Source organism: Schistocerca cancellata, chromosome 2 (genome assembly GCF_023864275.1).
Source record: "Schistocerca cancellata isolate TAMUIC-IGC-003103 chromosome 2, iqSchCanc2.1, whole genome shotgun sequence".
NCBI classification, from domain to species: Eukaryota; Metazoa; Arthropoda; class Insecta; order Orthoptera; family Acrididae; genus Schistocerca; species Schistocerca cancellata.
Window position 1 is genome coordinate 1,106,738,713 of NC_064627.1, and position 6,814 is coordinate 1,106,745,526.

At 40.4% G+C, this 6,814-nt stretch overlaps 1 pseudogene; it reads right to left on the reverse strand.

Annotated features, from left to right (window-relative positions):
* Positions 1–5,810: 5,810 nt before the first annotated feature.
* Positions 5,811–5,928, reverse strand: LOC126164174 (5S ribosomal RNA; annotated as a pseudogene).
* Between the last annotated feature and the right edge of the window lie 886 nt (positions 5,929–6,814).

Below are 6,814 nucleotides of genomic sequence, written 5' to 3' on the forward strand. Positions count from 1 at the left end.
AAATGTTCCTCATAACTCCCTCGACCCTTCTTTTTCATGACTATGTCAGAAGTGAACATACAGCCTTTGAGCCGATTAGGTCTCACAGTTCCTAAAGACTGAATGCCCATCTTTTCTAGTTCAACTTCTAACCGAACTCCTGTGAACCAATTATCAAAATACAGTTTGTGAAACATGTGTCTAGGTATTATAGAAGCCAATCTGAGGACAACATTTCCACTCACACCTACATCAGGTAAGGATGGGTCATGTTTCACTTTCCCTGAATATATCTCTAAATTATGTGCAATTCCATGTGAATTACACAAGACAAATGCTTTGTAACCCCATTTTTTAGGTTTATTATTAACATAATTCTTCAAGGTGTGTCTTCCCTTGAAAGGAATCATCTGTTCATCCACTGAAAATTTTTCACTAATGGGAATTCTTCGAAAATTTTCAACCAATGGCTCCAGAAAGGGTCTGATCTTGTACAATGTGTCAACTTGATCTATAGTTTCGTTATCATTGAAATGGAATCCTAATTTTAGCTGCTCCCCCCTATTGCGGCTCATTACATCAGCAACAGCTGGAATCCGAGTAGTAGTTTTCCAATACATACCAGACGATGGAAGTCATAAATTGATATGTACATACAACAACCAAAAAATTGTTCAATCTCATTTTTATCAGTGTTTATTGGTTTAGAAATGTCTTTCTGTATTGCATATAAGTTGGTTTGATCTACAGCATTTTCCACAATTTTATCGTCTAACAACTACCTAAGATAGGTCATAGGTAGATGAGGTTCTTCCGGTGCACAAGGGAGACAACACTTCCATGGTTGAACAGGACGAATAATACGATTGCTAGAACGTCTCCAATCATAACTGACTTGAAATTCATCACTAAAATTCTCGTTATCACTTTCATTATTCACAAGTACAGCATTATCACCGCCCTCTGCACTATCATTATCACTTTCGCCTATAATTATGAGACCTTGACGCTTTTCTAATATCTCAATATCATCCTCACTATCTGAATCTAAGACAGAATCTTCTGATTCATACCCAGGAATAATTCTAACTTCATATTCTTCACCTTTCTTACGTTTTCCATAAAACTTATTGGGCTCCATGACTCTGTAACAAAGTGAGGTTATGATTCCATTGTTGCCCAATGTGACTTCAGAGAAACGGACCCAAATTCGCTCATAGCATATGCAACATTTATAGTTATATGAAATGCAGTGTTTATAATGAAGAATGATACTTACATTTCGAACTAAGTATTTCTGTTTCTTGAAAAATGACAATAGCATCACTGTAAATAATAGCTAAACTTGCACCAGCACAGGAAGACGACAAATGACTGCAGTCCAACATTCAATGCTACCTACCTGGTGCCAGTCTTCGACCATAAATATAATAGACAGGCCCTGGCGTCATTTTCGTGGCTCCAACATCTCTGGGCTAAAGTCACGTGAATGTTGGCAAAACATGGTTGTTTCGTGTTGCGCTTATGGCTGTACTCAGCGTTTTTTCTGGGGAAATGGCATTACATTTCACGTGTGTTTCTATGATAGTGCAGATGCGTTTATTGAAATCTGCTGAAGTGACTTTTATATGTTTTTTACACTTGAAATAGAGTATCACGTAAATTAAAGCGTTGAAAGTGATGCCTGTAAAGTCAGACTCATATTACATTTTGGAAAGTATCTGTGATAATTCGGTTACAGAAGTAAGTGTAAGTGTTTCTCGTTCCTACTCGTAGGTTCCCTAAGGATGAAAACCGAAGACAGCTTTGGATACAGGTCCTGAAACGGAAAAACTTTAAGCCATCTGCACATAGGCGCCTTTTTGTATATACAAGTGAGATTATAATAAGGTAAGGGCACCTATAGTCGACACATGAAGAGCATTTTTTCTACCTTCTAATACTATTAAATAAATGTAGGTTCCAAAATTATTTTCTGAAACTTCAGAGTCTCACCTTTCATCTAAAATATTTTTTTAAACTGATAGTTTATACTTTTGTAAAAATAGTAGGAACTGAACCTTTGAAGTGCACCTAAAATTGATACTCTAAAATGGACCTGCCCCTAAAGTCGACAATTTTGGGACCTACAGTTGACATAATTCCCATATCCCATTTTCTTTTATAAGTGACTAGAGCTCAAAACGCGGCGAATCCAATATTTAAAGGTTTGACACGAGCCCACTCTTATCGTTTAAAAGAATTTTAACGACGTTTTACTTTAACTGATAGTTTACAGTAATTTAGTCCCGCTGCCCACCAGTGGGGCCTTCGATATATTTTTTAGATTTTATAAATGGTACTGTGAACAAATCCAGGTCAAATGTAGTTCTGACGTAATTTTTCGCAAATAAAAGCGTTTGGCAGTCAATTGAGAAATGTGGGTAAAATACGATAGAAACACAGGATGGCAGGCCGCTCATTTGAAATCCCGCCACGTTTTGCCAACAGTCACGTGGTTTATGTTGGAGCCACACCAGCCCTATAGCTTCTGCACAGCAAGGCCAGTCTACTAGTATCTATGGTCGAAGGTGCCAGTGCAAACAACCTAAATATAAACCAGCCATACTGTAACACTCAAGTCACACTGGTCAAGAAACAAATAACGAACCTAATGCGAAATATAACGATAAAATTTGACGTGACTTCAGAGTCACGGTAGGCAGTAGAGGGTTAAATGGGGCCATATACTCTTTGCAGTTGCACTGGAGACAGCCTTAAAAGAAGACGTCAGCAATGTAGCAACTGTCCACGTTGTAACACAACAGCGCGTTTTACGGAGGTTCCACACACCGTGTGAAGTAATGTACCAAACGTAAGTAAACGAATGACTCAGGTAAGGTTCGTGTGATTAGTATTATTCTGACTGTAACAGCAAGTATTCAGCATACTGACCTTGAGCGTTGGTACATATCGGAAAGTGATCCTTGGCAAACAATACTCGACGTGTGTAGACCCCTTCTAGTGCCATGTACGCAGTAACCCCGATTTTCGTTCATTTGAGTTGACACAATCGAGTACACAGAAATGAGAGAATAAATTTGACCGACGTAAATTCAGCATATAGTAGGTCGACCTCCCGTGTGCGGTTTGTGTAAGTAATCTGCTACGATGATGAAATGCTGTTTATAACTATAAAGAAAAGAATATAAAATATGATATCTACTTTATTGTTGAAGTTCTAAAATCTATTTGGTAAATTTTCTGTTACAATCCTCCACCAGGAAAGGACACACACAAAATTAAACATTAGGGTTCAGTTGTAAGACAAATTGAAACAAATTAAAATGGAGTCAATAATTTGACATACAATACCAGTCACGAAGCTGGCCTCTTTGTATTTTGCATCTGAAAATACCTCTCAGTTGTAGAAAAGGGTGCTAGTACTTTAAATACATTTACTCCTAATTATTTGGTTTAGCGTTATGCTACATCACTAAAACTTGCTGTTTAGAATTATCTCAAATTACAAACTAATATCCTGTCTAGGATTGTAATCTATTGATGTCTCCGCAATCTCCAGGAACTCTGCTGGACCGCCAGGGAAAGCTCTCACAGGACATTTTTGAACTACATTGTGAATAGTCTGCTTTTCAACGCCACAGTCACAACTTGGAGAAGTTGTTTTCTTCTACTTGTGCAGAGAATCGGCACAACTGCCATTGTTGGTTGTTATTTGGTTAAGAATCTACCAGATCTTGCTTGGACGAATGCACTGCGCCTTAAGTTTTCCCGAAGTGACACTGATCTGCCTACGTTTCTCCAGCAGTCATTAGTTTCATTGCCGTTGCCAACTAATATCTTCGCAGTTTCCGGACGATAGGTGACGAGAGCGAAGCCTTCCTCTGGTGGTGCTTGGAATGTCTGCGTAAACAGGGAGGTGAGCATTTTTGTATAGTGTTTTTGTACTCCTGTACAAGTGGAGTTTCCTTTCACAAAGTTTCAGATGATATTTGGTTATGTATAACTAGGAAATAGGTGAACGGGTGATTGAACCAGATACAAGGAGCACGGTGTGGCTGAGTTGTGTGTCAACAAATGTTGTTTAAGTGTGCTATTCATACCAGCTGCGGAGCAAGTATTTCGCAGCAGGGTAATCCAGTCCCAGAGCCAAAGTATGGAGTCTCGAGGCAAAGGATACCCATGATGTGCCACAGAATATTACTTTGATTTTGATTTGGTCAGCAGTTCTTAATAAATGTTGTTTGTGACTGGGTGCTCTATCAAGCCTGACCCTCCACCCCAAGATGTTTCTGGTTTCTGCTGTGCCTGAGTGGCCCATCGTCAGAGTAGACTGTGAGCTTCTTGTTAGCGAACCTGTTCTTTAGCTGAGAATGTTGTGTTACAGAAATATCATTTGACGTAATCTGCATAGAGTAAATGAGGTAATTATTTACAAAATGCAAGCATTAAAACCATCTAAATTAGATTTATAGAGGCCTCTAGAGAGATCTCTGCTTCTTCATATTAAGTTATCTACAAATTTAATCATCACTGATATTTGTATCTAATGGTAAAAATAAATATCAACTAAATTGTGATTTACACAGTCCATTAACAGTTTACGTGTATAGTCTGCCACTATGCCTAGGTTCCATATTACATTCTGTATTGTAGTGCAAAGGTCTTCCACCAGTTCCCTTGAAGCATAAGGCAACAAATCGAAGTACCTGTAAATACAAAACAAAACTAATATTGCCCCTTATTAGCCACTTCTACCAATTTTCTAGCTAGAGGGATTCAAGAACTGAATGCTTCTGAGAATCATCTCACTGTAGATGAGCCTCTGTTTTATGTCACACAGATAACTATTATTTGCTTTTTACGTTCGGAATTACTTGAAAAAAAAGGAAGGAAGACTGGTAAATAACGTAGCATCTATGACGATGTTGTGGCAGATGCACCACAACGTAACTGTTGCCTTTATCATTCTAGAGCTACCGCAGACAACCTAAGCCTGGATAGTCAGATAGGTGTTTGAATCACATTCCATGCAATTGGAAGTGCAGTATCCCAACCTTTGGTAAACCTAGCCTAAGCGAGAATATTTTATACAAGTTAGTAGCGTGAAGTTTACTTTTAGATTAACTGAAATCGTCCATTGCGTCTAAATTTTTGTTACCATTTTCATCTAAAATGTTTTATGTAATTGTATTAGGCACTCGAACATGTCAAATGTTTGACATTAATTGAGTGACTCTCAGAGTAGCGACGCATCATATTAGTTCCAGTGCTTTGAAAATGCACATTCCTCGAAAACGTGCAAGATGTGGGACTTGAGTTTCTCCCAGCTTACATAATGGTCAAATAAAATACGGGAATGCAGCCGGTGACGTCGACAACCGCCGATATTTCGACAGAAGAACACCCCCCCGCCCCACACACCATTTTCAAGACATAACTGAAAATGACTTGAAAATGTCACGGTGTGCTCCTCTCCATATATCGGTGATTCCCGACAACGTCACCCGGCTTTATTCCTGTAAGTTGTTTGAATTTTTAAGATATCTCTATGGTACTGGGTTGGTGCATAAGTTTGTATCTTTTTTGCATGCGTTTATTACAATAGATGCATATAGCAGAGACTTAAGCACTCCGTCTTCAGGCCACAAGTGGCCCATCGGGACCATCTGACCGCCGTGTCATCCAAAGTTGAGGATGCGGATAGGAGGGGCATGTGGTCAGCACACCGCTCTCCCGGTCGTTTTGATGGTTTTCTTTGACCGGAGCCGCTACTATTCGGTCAAGTAGCTCCTCAATTGGCATCACGAGGCTGAGTGCACCCCGAAAAATGGCAACAACGCATGGCGGCCCGGATGGTCACCCATCCAAGTGCCGGCCACGCCCGACAGCGCTTAACTTCGGTGATCTCACGGGAACCGGTGTATCCACTGCGGTAAGGCCGTTGCCAGAGACTTAAGGCATCAATAATATATTTGCCTTCACTATTTACAACTGTCTGACAGCTCTGGGGCAACTTTCCCACTCAGCGACTATAACAAATCATGTGATTTTTAGGCTAAGAACTGATCTAGCTGTGTTCGGAGCGCATTTTCATCTGGAATGGAATGTCCTTGAAGGATGTTCGATAGAGAGGCGGGAAGGTGAAAATATGAGTGCTTAAGATCAAATGAATAAAGAAGTTGCTGAAAGACTTCGCAACCCAACTGGAGTATAGTGTTTTTTGTCAGCGTAGCAGAATGCGGGCGGGCGTTGTCGTGGTGTGGCATCACTTCATACAGCCTTCCTGGTAGTTGATCTCGGACTGCGTCTGCAAGACGTCAGTTGTTGAAAATAAATGTCAGAAGTGATGGTTACACCTGGGGAAAGCAATTCGTAGTACACCATACCGTCGCTGTTGCACCAGAGGCATAACATTATCTTTTGTGGATGAACTCAGGTTATTGACGGGGAGTCGCTGCTTTGTTTGGGCTCAACCTCTCCCTTCTTTTCCTTATGTTAACATAAAGACACCATTTATCGACACCAGTACCGATACAGGAGAGAAGTGGTCGGCACCGGTTACGAGCCAAGTGACGACGAGCAAGCAGAGGTGCACATTGGGCCGGCCGTTGATTTTTGTGATTTTGGCTTAGAGCATGCGGTATCCACACTCCCGACTTTTGAACAGTCCACACTGCACGTGAATGTCGCACAATAGTGGAATGATCACATCGGCCAGTTCTAGAGAACACTGAAAGTGGATCATAGCCGGTTATGCGTTTAAACTATCTTCAACAAACCCCGACTGTCTTCCTGAATATGGAGAGTCACTAACATCAAAACTATCCTCCTT